A 14,003-nucleotide genomic window follows, 5' to 3' on the forward strand; every position below is an offset into this window, starting at 1 on the left:
AAAACCAGCCTCTTTACATATGTGCTGAAGGCAACAAAATGCTGATAGAAGCACACAGCATCTTCTCACTCAATATTTAACACAACATCTGTGTCTGAGATAAATGACATAATTATGTCAGCAAACATGCAGAGACATATGAAGAAGTTGCTTCATAAAATAAGAATTTCACTGGAAGAAAATGAGAATTACATTGCTTCATTTCTTTTTGTAATCTTCAATGCATTTCTGGGCCAACTTTGTGGCATCCTTCACTATTTTTGGACTGGCACTGAAGATCATGGCAGTTTTCAGCTGGCTTATCATATGAGAGGGCCTTTCTATATCAGTGGGCTCTAATGGGTTTCTTTGCATTGAGAATGACATGTGTGCACAAAATGGATGGTGAAATCAGCCCTAGTCCATTGAGAATCAAAGTTGTCTTTTTACCTTCCCATAAGGGCAACAAGTGGTGCTAAATTGTGTGAAATTAAAGAATCGGCTTCTAGATGGAGTCATTGGTAGAATCTGCTGAAATGCTTTGAGCCATGAAGCTGTTTGTAGGTGCTGCACAATGTTAGGCCTAAACAGATGGGTTTGGTGTTCATATGCAGTATCTCAGTGATCTTCGCAACCACCTTATAAAGTAGGGTTTTACAGCATATTGGGACTGAGGCTGAAGCACAAAAAACATAAAACACAATTTGGAAATGACAAACAAGTTTCTCTATGCAGTATCTGTTGTAGTTCAGCGTGTTGGTCGAGTTGCTACTCCTGGTAGCAGGGAGAACGGGTCTACTCTGGAGTCGGAGGGTGAACAGCAGCGTCAGCGCATTAGGGAAATCATTATGGCTCCAAGTGATACGAACACGTTTCCAGGCTTCTCCAATTGTGAGATGGGGGATGGGGAAGTAAGCAGAGGTGTAAAAAGGGCTGCTCGCGAGCCAGAGTCTGAGGGGGAATTACAAAGGAAACGTATTCGGGAAATACTTTATGCACCAACAGAGGATGAAGATTTCCTTGGGTTTGAAAGGAGTTCTGGGTCTGGGAGTGATATGGAAGAGGAGGAGGAATTAGATTGGACCCGTGTGCAACACATAAGGGACATCTGTAACCAACCCACCTCTAGTGAGGAGTTTGAGGGGTTCAGTGGGGATTGGCAGCCAGGGGACTCTTGGCAGGATCTGAACCCTGACAATCGTTGGCAGAGGTGGAGGGATGGGCACTCAGCTGCAGGTTTGGGGGCAGCTGAGAGTGATGACGAGAGGGTGGGGAGCTCATCAAGCTCTGAGGAAGAACTTTGAGATAAAAGTGGGTTCAGTTGGGACTATACTTTGCAGAAGGCAAAGTGTCTTTATTGGACATAATTCTTTGTGCTGCCAACTTTCAACCTTGGGTCCTGAGCTACAGCTTCCTGTGTCCCTGTACTCCTGTTTCCTTGGTGATTCCAGCATTCCAGCCTTGTTTACCAACGGACTGATCATGGACCGGTTTGACTACGCTCTTGGCTTTTCTGGACTTTGAACTTTAATATCTTTGTGACTGAAACATTTCTTAGTTTTGAAACCACATTTTTCCTGCTTCTGTGTGCCATTTCGATTTTCAAGCAGTTTGCTTCAGTTTTTGTTTAACCCGGATTATAAGGCAGCATTATAATCCGGATTATATTGTTGTTTCTTGTAATGACTTCTTTTTGATGCCAAATCACTCCTGAGACCCTTAGCACTAAAGTTAAGTGCTTTGCAGGTCCATTTGTATGCAATAAAGCTGTGTTTGAACCTTTATTTTGTGTCTGGCATTGTTTAAGGCTTCTGGGTCCTGACAGTATCTACACTGTCAGGACCCAGTAATCAGTTTCAGTTTGAGAGTGGTATGATGTTCACATATCCACTTTATACAAATCAGAATTGAACCCATAAACTGCAGTATCTGCAGCTAGACAGCCCAGATTCCCCCCCCCCCCTTAGTCAGCCTGCTGAGGTGTGCAGATGTTCATGTAAAAGGTAAAGGTAAAGGTAGTCCCCTGACATTAAGTCCAGTCATGTCTGACTCTGGGGTGTGGTGCTCATCTCCATTTCTAAGCTGAAGAGCCAGCGTTGTCCGTAGACACCTCCAAGGTCATGTGGCCGGCATGACTGCTTGGAGCGCCGTTACCTTCCCGCCGGAGCGGTACCTATTGATCTACTCACATTTGCATGTTTTCGAACTGCTAGGTTGGCAGAAGCTAGGGCTGACAGCGGAAGCTCACGCCGCTCCCCGGAATCGAACCTGCGACCTTTCGATCAACAAGCTCAGCAGCTCAGTGCTTTAACCCACTGCGCCACCGGGGGCTCCAATGTTCATGTACATGTGCATATATATGTCCATTTGGAATCAGCACTGAACCACAGCAGAGAACAGAAAATGAGAACAAAGGTGTGGAAAGTGAGAGTTCCCATGGGAATGATGTGGTTTCTTCTCCTGTTTACTGTGTCCAGCCAGCTGTGTTTCAGTGGTTTTAAAGTGCTCTAGTGCCCTGAGTAGTGCTCCACATTTTCCAGTGCCAGTTTTGAGCCCTGCATGGGACATACTCTATAAACAGTTGCATCTGGAGGAGGAGGCTTAGTTTATGAAAAATTATGGTACCAACTTCTTTCTCAATTACTCTTTAAGGTCCTTCAAGATTCTTTTGCATTAAAATCATCCTGTGTCATGATTAAGATTAAATATAAACAAGAGGCAACCAACCCAGAACCTGAAAAGAGTACACAGGGCAAATAATGGCACTACCTGTAGCATTTTAATTTGGAGGTTAATGAGAGTATTCATTATTTTCCTCTTGTTAGAATGGGAATATTAACATTGGCTTTAAGTTTTGTTTTTTAATGAATAATATGCATTTATTATATCCAATATATTATTTGAGTGTATTTCCTCTCAATTTTGCCCAGTGTTGTTCATTTATTTATTTTTATTTTTAAATTTGTTTTAAGGTGAATGTTATAAATGGCAGTAAAGGAGTAGCATCCCCACACCAATAATAATAATAATAATAATAATAATAATAATAATAATAATGATATAAGTAGAATAATGTCCCATGTCTCATTCTGGTGTGTTAAACTTCATTTATTTCTGCAGACTCAGTTTCAAATCACCACTTAGACATGACCACTGGATTACATTGGGCAAGTCACACTGTCTCAGAAAGGCAATGGTAAGTCCTGTACAAAGCATGTCAGTCTTGCCAAGAAAACCCTGTGATCAAAAAGATTTTAAAGCACACAACAACCTCCTAAATTTGAGTCACAGCCCCTTCCTTGCATTCTTTCCATGCCAATTTGTACCCCCTGTTGATAGAATCCCTTGTTTGAAAACAATCATCAGCCTATAATAGCTGTTCCACTTGATGGGTGCCTTTACCTTTCCAATGGCATAGCTGTCCTTGGGTCCTACGAGAAAGGGTTGGGGGTGGGGAGATCTCTTGCAATAACTTTCACTAACTTGACTCTAATTGAACTGTCATGTGTGTAACTGTTCTAGAGAAATTGTGATTCCTGTGATCTGTGGAGAGAGAAGTGGCTGACGAAAGAAATAAGCCAAACACAGAGATAAGGAGATTTTATTCAGCTTTATTTGACAAGTTTTATTACACTGAGGAAAGCATAACGTATCTAATCTCATTGCAGTTGATGCACCCTTTCAGCTGTTATTACTTAAATCCCATTAGGTGTGAAATTGTTTCTATTTGTCAATGGCACAATATCTTTGCATATTATTCTGATTACTATTGTCATAATCAGCGCCACTATCATCCTCGTCAGGCACTACTGTGAGAAAAGGGCTTGAATATAATATCTGATCAATATACCTGCCAAAGGTAAGGACTTATTTGCTATTCGGTTTTCTGTGGGTTGTGTATTTAAAAAGAGGTAGTAAAGCTATTTTTTAAAGAGAGAGGCATGCAGTGAGAGATAAATGTCCAATAAGGAAATAGTAGAACTTATAGTAGAGATGGAACATGAATTTGGATAGCCAGATAAGCAGCAGCCCATTCCCTTAGATTATAAAGCCAAAACTTGAGATCAGAGCCCTTTCAAATTATATAAGTATAGTACTATGATATCACTTTCACTGTCATGGCAACAACTTATGAAATGTTGGATTTGTAGTTTATAGAGAGAAATTTAGAATTCTTAGCCACATAGCTCTAATGCTCCATTAGGCTACCAACCCCAGGATTTCACAAGAAGTAGTGAAAACAGTTAAAGTGAGATTTTTTCATGTCAGAAGTGGCTTGAGAAACTGCAAGTCACTTCTGGTGTCAGAGAATTGGCCATCTTCAAGGGCTTTGCCCAAAGGATGCCTAGATATTTCGAAGTTTTATCACCCTTGTGGGAGGCTTCTCTCATGTCCCCGCATGGGGAGCTGGAGCTGACAGAGGGAGCTCATCCATGCTCTCCTCATATTTGAACCTCCAACCTGTTGGCTTTCAGTCCTGTTGGCACAAGGCTTCAATCCATTGTGCCACTGGAGACTCCAAAATGAGATTATTGTGCTACAAATAGGCCCCCTTATACACTGCCCTATATCCCAGGATCTGATCCCAGATGATCTGCTTTTAACTTGATTATATGAGTCTCCACTGCCAGAAAATCTAGGATCAGATCCTGGGATATAGGGGCAGTGTGGAAGGGGCCATCTTGGTGTGAATGGACTCCTGGGCAGGGCCTAGGACCTCTTCACACAGGCTTGATTTCGGCAGCGGTGACAGGTTTTTTTTAGTTTAGCCATGGAGCCCCATGGCTTCCATCACACTCTGGAGAAGTACTTCTGTGGCAGCTCCATGGCTGAACTGGAAAAAAAAAAACACTGCCAAAATTGCCAATGGTGGACAGTGGGAGTCTCCCCATCTTTCTATAAGGAAAAATGGGCAGAGCCAGCTCAAGGAGGCTTCTCCCTATGTTGTGAAGTAAGGGGGGAAGCTGGGAAGGTGCAGGGTGCAGGGTGACAGGTACCCATGCCCCCTAGACAGGTGCCACCAGAATGGGGCAGCTTACATGGGGCCAAGCCTGATCAACATAGTTAAAACAATTTTAATACATAACAACATTCTAAAACAAAATAAAACAACAGCCTTATACTAACAAATTAAAAAAAGTATTGAAACCAATAATAAATAATAAAATTCAATTTTTCATCACTGGTGAGCGGAGTGATGCAACAACAATTTAGGGGATAGGACTGGTGGATAAAGTGCATAGATCATACAGCAGCAGTAAGGGGAAGAATAATGTAGGGCAGGACATTATAGCTTTAGGTACAAACCAATCGTAAAGTGTGATGTCAAGATTTTGGGTCCTAGCTGGGGCCAGCTAGATGGGGAATTATCTAGTCAGAGGCACAGTGGAACATCCACATCTTTAATTCTTTGTGAAAAGTGGGCAGAGAGGGTGCTACCCTGATCTGCTTGGGGAGGGAATTCCCTAAGGAATTTCTTCTAATGTTTAGGTGGAATCTTTTTTTTCCCTGCAATTTGAATGCTTAGATGAAATCTTATTTCCTACAATTTGACATTGCTCCATGTTCTAGTCTCCAGAGCAGCAGAAAACAAGCTTCCTCTTCTTAATCTTGCCACAGCTGCTGCTCTGTAGGCACTCCATTATAGATATGCTTCAGAAGCACTTTTGTCAGGGTACTACATGGCTGTACCCTGTATGGGGTTGGGAGACATGATCCCCAGCAGCTGTAAGGTAATATCTAAGTCCAGTGTAGGATCTTGCAATAAGTGAACAAAATCCCAGACCTTTGGGTTTGTTTGGGTGGTGGGCCCTGGTTGGTAGTCAGGAGATATTAAAGGACAAACTATCACAAGCAAATAAAATTCAAAAATAACACAGTACTCCCAATTTAGAAACATCAACTCGCTTTCTCTCTGGTTACACTGTTTAGTCATCCTGTGGAGTTAAAATTTAAAATAAATAACATTATTTGAAATGCAACAGAGTCTAGAGTTCAGCCTTTTGGCTCATTTCCTTCTCATGGACATCACTGAGAATCCAATCCACTGGCATTTTCCAGACTAGAAAAGTTTTCAAACTTTGCCCACATAGTGAATAATACATATATGAGGCTAACAATTCATCAGGAGTATTAAAGGCCACTATAGTGCTTTATCAGAGACCATGTTTCTTCTTATTAAATTGCTAATACCACTGCAAATGGAAGTCTTATTCTATATATTTTGGGAATAAATGTTGAAGTTGGCGCTAGCACTACATCTCTGCAGCTCCATGAAATACCTACCTTTTTTTGTACATCTTTTCCTTCTCCTAAATATGACTTACCTAGTAGCAGCATTGCAATATGCATCAAATAGCTATGAACCACTTATGTTGTTGGTTTCTCACAATAGTTAAGATATGCCAGGATATTGTGGGTCATACAAAATGGCTGGACCAGCTTGTGAGGTTTTTGCCAACATCCCTATCAGTTTATGAAAACTGCATTCTCAATTTGCCTGAAATAAATAGGATTTTTTTCAGGAAGTTGCTATGTTTTTCCTGTTTCTGTATATAAAAGAAAAAGGGGAGGGGGCTGTTTTGTGGCACCTTTAGGAGTAGTTTAACACATTGGAGCAGTGGGGGAATAAAGGCAGAGATGTTTGTTTTGTTCCTGCTATTCTCTTTATTGACATTATAATCTCTAGCCCTCTCTTGTTTATTAGTTTAATTTTCTATATGCAATATTGTTTTTATGAAACAGATTTATCTGTCCGCTACTCTGGCAACTAGTACTTTAAAATTCTCCATGCAAATAGCTGAATGTTTTGGAGGCATTGCTGAAAGTGAAATGAACATGGTGAATATGAGTTGAGGCCATCTTTTATTGATCTTAAATCTATATGGCCTCTTACTAAGAGCCAGTGTAGTGTAGTGGTTTTAGTGGCTGACTAAGGGCTCCAAGAAACCAGGGTTCAGATCCCTTCTCAGCCATGGAAATCCACTGGGTGAACTGGTGCAGCCATATTCTCTCAGCCTCAGAGGAAGGCAATGTCAGACCATCTCTGAACAAATCATGCTAAGAAACCATCATTATATGATCACCATATGTTTGATATTACTACTGAAAAGAGATGTTTACCCTTCTGCATCTATGATCTAAATACCCATATAGGGTGGTGGTTGTACTAATACAATTTGACTACTGTCTTCTTATGTATAAACATCTTTGTTTTGTACTACTTTCATATTACTTTCAATCATAGAAACCCAACTCCTCTTGCAATCTTTGCTCTGCTTCCTGTGACATGCTTCCAGTTAAGTAGATATACAGAAAAATGATTTATTAATTCCCCTATATCATATGTATATATTTTCAATCTTAGATATCTATCTCATTATAAGGTTGTTACTAGGCCTGGGTAACAACGGAAAAATTTGTTTCTAAAATCGATTCGTTTTTTGGGGTTTTTTGCGTTTCGATATTTAAAAGAATTCCGATTTTTTTTAAAAAAAAAGTTCGATATTTACAAAATTTCGTAAATGGTAAAAAAATTACAAAACCATAACGAAACAATAACGAATCGATTCGTTAATGGCGGACGCGACCGCGCAATACGCTAAAAAACCTCCAAATGGGACAGGGGGAACTTCTGAAGCTTCCCTCTCCCTCTGTTGTTGACTGTTGGTGTGATATTATAATTTATTTCACTAATTAAACAAAAAACAACTATAAAACTTGCCCCAGACATGCGGAAATAATAACAAAACGACCTCAAACCAATAACGAAACGAATACATAACGAAATACGAAGCATTTACGAAATGAATTGAAAAATTCGTTTCGTTTTTAAGCTGCTCCAGAATGGTTCATTATCGCTTCGTTAACAAAAAAATAACGAATTTTTAACGAATTACGAATTAACGAAACGAAACCGCCCAGCCCTAGTTGTTACTGCAACTGTGAGCGCAGTATTCCCAGCATGTCTGGCTACAATGTTCCAAATGAAGACATGCAGAGATCAAGGCAGAAACAAATCTCTGTATTGCATCACTGATCAAGGAGGAAGCCAGGGGACGGAAGGAAATCCCAAATCTGACATGTCTCGCACTTACAAGCATTGACCTTTTATAGACATTTTCCAGAAAGCTGAAAGCATGGATATTTGCTACTATTGGTGTAACTTATGGTCCACAATTCTATTGGTTCAAAAGTACATTCATTTTCAGTTTGTCACTGCTGCTTGGTATGGTTTGAAATAAAACTGACATTGATTTTTATTCATGTCAGGATTGACTTGAAAAACTGCAAGTCACTTCTAGTGTGAGAAAATTGTCTGTCTGCAAGGATGTTGCCCAGGAGATGCCCAGATGTTTTACCATCCTGTGGGAGGCCTCTCTCATGAGAAGCTGGAGCTGACAGATGGGAACTCAACCCCCTCCCTGGGTTCAAACCACCAACTTTTCGATCAGCAGTCCTGGCAGCACAAGGATTTAACCCATTGCACCACTGGGGGCTCCACTGACATTGATAAAACCTGGAGACATCTGCTGGCTGATGTGTCTGCCCATTTTGCAGGCAGGAAGGCTTGGGAAAGGAATGCAGGTTGAGACAGCAGCGTCCTTAATAAGCTTAAACTTGGGGAGATAAGTTCCATTATTGTATCTGATTGAGGACAATGGGTGATAAGATTCATGGAGAGGTCCTAGATGAGGAAATAGTGGGTGCAGAGAGAAGGTTAATGGGCTTTGGTAGCTGTCAGGGAGGGATCCATTATACACGGGATGATTGGCTGATGGCCAATTCCTGCTTATTGTGCCGAATTTGGGTGTTTGTTGGAGGCTAGCATAAAAGGAAATGACCCCTCTAGCAAAATTGTGCTTGTGTGAAAGGGGAGATTGGACCTGGAGGAGAATGGTTTGGAGCAACAAGCAGAAGATCCTTTGAAGTCATCCATTTGAGCCCCAGTTTGGGATGTATAGGCTGCATTTTTCAATATTAATGTTTTGAGATATATACTGTGGTTTTTTTTCTAGCTACATAGTCATCTTATACATGTGGGAAACATGGTTTAAACTTCTGAGGATTCTAGGTGGGTTTTTTTGCTCTTGAGAGCTCTTTGGCATCCTGGCAACTATTTTAATAGTGGACATAGTTGGGATGCAACAACAATTGAAGCACCAATACTTATTTTACCCTCCATAAACAATGGCAAAAGTGGATAGACACTGTTGATATCTGATTTTCTGTGTGAAAGCAAATAATGTTATCTACATTCATGATTTCAGTAGTTTGGCCCCCTCATTTGCAGTCTCAAGAAAAGCATCTTAGATGAAGTTGACCAATGCAGAGATAAACAAGCTTGTGATCACTGTTCAAAGTTCACATGATCCCCAAAATTTATTTCAACTTCATTAGTCTCACCAGATTAAATAAACACAAAATGTGCAACCAACATTTATAGTCAGCCATTTCATATCCACAGATTCTGTATTCAGGTACTGAACTATCAAAAACTGGAAATGTTTCAAAAATTCAAAAAGCAAATCTTGATTTTGCCATTGTATATAACCATTTTATTAAGCTTTTGTATATAATGGGACTTGAGATTCATGAATTTTGGTATCCACAGATGATCCTGGATCAAAGCGCCAGCAGATACCAAAAGTATGCTATATAACATTTTCAGAGCTTTGAAGATGTTTCCTGAGTTTCATCATTTTATTCTTCCATCATTTCATCCCTCATTATTCTTCTCAAAAATAACACTTCCTTAGACCTTCCCTGAAAGTTGAATACAACTGGAGAGGGGGGAAAACAACTGTATAAAATGGAGAAAGGATAAAGGACATTGTTATCACATTGATGAAAGCTGGGCAAGAGTGGAAGGCAAATAATCAATTTATGATTAAATGAAAAGTAATCATGAATTAATTACATGTCTTTTCTTTTTTAGCAATAGTAACTGGTGGAGGAGAAAGAATTAATTGAGATTGTCTTTTTAAAGTACGGAAACTTCAGGGACAAAAACAATTAATTACAGAGGGAAAACATTTATCTACAAATGAATACATGAATACATTTATTTACAAATACTCAATTCAGAGAATTTTAGGAGGGAGGCTGCCTCCTCCCCAAACCAGAGAAAAACATTGAAGGTGATATTGAATATTGGCAGATGCTAGTCAAGGCTTCAAAAAAGGATAATTTTAAGGCTGCAGCCTTTAAAAGGCAGTGCACACATGTTCATTAAAAATAATAAGTTAAAAATAAATGTAATAAAATCAAAAGAAATGGATCGGGTTTTTAAATGTCTATGTGTGTGTGTGTGTGTATATGCATACACACACACACACACAACATATGCATTCTTTTGTTTATAAGTTGACCTCATGTATTAATCAAATGCAAGTTTTTGGGACCTGTGGATAAACCAAGGGTCATTCTGCAAAAAGGAGAAAACACCAATGATATCTTAGGGGAACTGCTGTCTTGACCATTACCACCATTTTTCTTCTCAGGCATTCCTTTACATTTGTCCATACTTAACAAAGCTTTCATCTTTTGCGACTCTACTCAGAGAAAGGGGTGACTGATCAAAGTTAAGGTACAGTATTTATATTGACCCAAGAATAAACCGATTCATGTTTTTGGAGTTGGTTTTTTGACTAACATTTCTGGATTTATATATGCATATATGAAGTGCTGTGCTAAACACTAAACAGAGTTTGGAGGATATCGGTTATGACAGGTATTCTGTTAAAGTGTGCATATATGTACTATTAGGACCTCATCAGACTGAGTGAATTCAGCATCCTAGGATGCCTTCACCTTATCTAAAGGATGGAGCCCCACACCATGACATTGTGTGAGTTACAGCAGAGGCCGCACCCGCGACCAGGGTGAAAGCATCATCAGATGCTTTCCTCCCAACAAGGTAGACTACCTGTGTTGTGCTGGTTCCAGTGGAGCCAGCACAGATCCTCTTTACAAGGGTGACACTTTCTCCATGTGATGGGAAAAGTGTCACCAAGAGTGAGCTGCATGTGAGGTGACAGATTCAACCCACTGCTTCCTCTCTCCTCTCGGATGCCAGGCAAAGTGGGAGGCTTTGCCTGGCCTTTATGATGAGGCTGTTCCATACATACATACTTGTATATGTCATTGTGGGGCTTTGTGAAGATTGCTATTCCCTCCTCCCTCTGTAATACCAAAAGACATTACTGAACATATTTCCCTCTAGAACAGTGGTTCTCTCAACCTGTGGAGTCCCAGGTGTTTTGGCCTACAACTCCCAGAAATCCCAGCCAGTTTACCAGCTGTTAGGATTTCTGTGAACTGAAGGGCAAAACATCTGGGGACCCAAAGGTTGAGAGCCACGGCTCTAGAAGTAATCCTATTGATCTTAATAGAATAATAATAATAAAGATCCACATCCTAAACAAGCTATACTGCTTGAAGTTATTCTTAGCAATTAAGGCTATAGACCAGTTTATAGATTCCTTTTTGAGATAACCTTACTTCCAAATTTCCAGATAGATAGATAGATTTATTATTTCATGCACTTTTACCCCACCCTTCGGCCCCCTGAAGTTGTGGCATTTCCTCTTGTTTCTTTTGTAAAATGCCATCTTATAGTATCAGGAACCATTTCTAAAAATGAAAACAATACTTAAAAATGAAAAGCACACTCTGAATGCTAAATGTTGATTATATAAATTTTTAAAACTCAATGTTTCCGGACTTTTTGAGCTATGATTACTGTCAAGTAATTGGACAATAGACAAACTAAGTGAAAAGCAGGGGAAACCTCCCACTTTTTGTGCTATGTGTTCAGTTGTTTCATGAAAGAATTTCTCCCCATTCTATTTAGAGATCTGAGTACATCTATCGAAACTTACAAAAATTCAACTCAATAGCCCTATCGTTAACCCCAATGAAAATTGCAGCCTACTAAAATTCATGTCAGACTGCTTCTTGGGAAACACTTAAGAGAAGTTGTGTTATCTGGAAAACATGAAAGTATGCTTCTTTTCTTCTTTGCTTGACCTGGGATCACACTTTCAAACATGGTGCCATATTTTTAAACACATTACTGCAAGATTTAAATTTAGCTGATGTATCTTTTGAGGTTTGAAATGTTTAGTTTGAAGATATTTTAGGGCAAGGATTGAATGGCTGTACATCATCTTGCTTGTCCAAAAAAGATAACAGGGATGTCAGATAATTCTGGCTAGAAATGCCTTCACCATTGCAGAAGTAGGCTCCATCTTACTGAAATAAGGTATTTGTGGATTCATTGAAATAGCAAGGGAGGGATGCTAACAGAAACCTGCAGGAGAAAAGGAGTTGCAGATTTCAGGACGGCACTTAAGCTTTAGCTTTGTCCTCTTTTGCCCCTCACCTAAGACATATTCCACACCAACAGCTTGATCCCAATACCAATTAAAAATGAAGCCCTGGGTTATCTGCTAGCAGAGTGATGTGTTGAGCTTTTATAGTTAATTGCATTAACCGAGTGCATTTATTTACTGCAGTGTGCTACAGTTCTTTAGACATCACAGTCACTTAAAGACATGGCTCAGCAAGTTTACTTTAGTTCCCCTCTGAGATTTCTCCTTGTGGCTTCCAAGAAGCATACTAATTAGCAGGGCATGACAATTCTTCTCTTTTCTTTCTTCGAAATATGATGGATTAATCATTTACAAATTACAGTATGGATTTCTATTGGCACAGTTGGCTGTGAAGATCTGTTCTGTCCTGGTGGCCTTGCTGTAAACAATTTTAGTAGCTCTCATGATTCAGGAAATGCATTTTTAAATTATTTTCCCAATCTATAAAGGATGTTGCTGGGTTAGGTGGCTGGAAATTATATCTTCATCACACATACTCATAAATAGATACATACACTCATCAAATACATCCACTCCACCCCAGATCCATCCTAGCTATTAAAGGAACAGGAGATGGGCCAGACACCCAACCGCCAGTCAAAGCTCATGGGACAGCGCTGCTAAATTGCAGAGAGGCTGGAGAAAGCACTTATTTGTGCTAATCTGAACAAATAAATGGATCATATAACAACTGCTGGGAAGTACCACTCAAGTCACAATGTCACAGGGTGAGTAAATGAAGTATTGGCAAAGGTTGGAAAAGTGGCTTTTAAGACTGTCATGCTAAAAAATCCCCAGATAGAGTTCATATTGGCAGACAGATAAAGACAGATGGATAAAGAAACATAATTTGCTGTACTCTCACAATTGAGGTATCTATTGGTGTTCCTGTCCAAGACTGGAAAATAATTCAGAGTACTGATTATGAGTTATAGAGTTCTATTCTTTTTGAGTCCAGGTTATCAAAGATAGGACTTCCGCATATGAACCTATCTATGTTTTGAGATCGTTAGATTGGTATCTATTTTCTGTTTCATTGCCTTTAGAGGCAGCCATAGAAGAAAGTCTTCTTATTGGTTATTCTCATTCTGTGGAATAGCTTCCCTGGGCAATTAGATTAGCCCACCCCCTCTTGTCTTTCCATGAGAAAAGGCGATGATGATGATGATGATGATGATGACAGGCCTAAATAATAATATTCAGATTCTAAGATAGTCATATTGTTTTGGAATATCAGTATGGAAAGAAACCATGCAACACAGGCCCGTAGCCAGGATTTCGTTTCAGGGGGGGGGGGGGGCTGAATTTTTTTCAGGGCGGTTCGGGGGGGGGGGGGGCTGAGTTTTGGGGGGGGGGGCTGAGTCTGAGCGAAAGAGGGTCTAGCCTAGCAAACCTTTTGTATCATTACCCTAATACCCCCATGCACATGGGATATATTGAGTATGGTGATCAGATCATGATATGAATAAACATAACAGTCTAAATAATGCACCAGTAAGGCCTTTTCACGAACCACCATGAGAATTTCGGGGGGGGGGGGGGGGGGCTGAAGCCTGGCTACATGCCTGATGCAACACAATAGAGACTAACTGGGGGAATGAAATTGGTAGGATATGCTTTCACAAACTTTGGCTGGATGTCCATTACCAT

This window comes from Anolis sagrei, chromosome 1 (genome assembly GCF_037176765.1).
Source record: "Anolis sagrei isolate rAnoSag1 chromosome 1, rAnoSag1.mat, whole genome shotgun sequence".
In the NCBI taxonomy this organism is placed as follows: Eukaryota; Metazoa; Chordata; class Lepidosauria; order Squamata; family Dactyloidae; genus Anolis; species Anolis sagrei.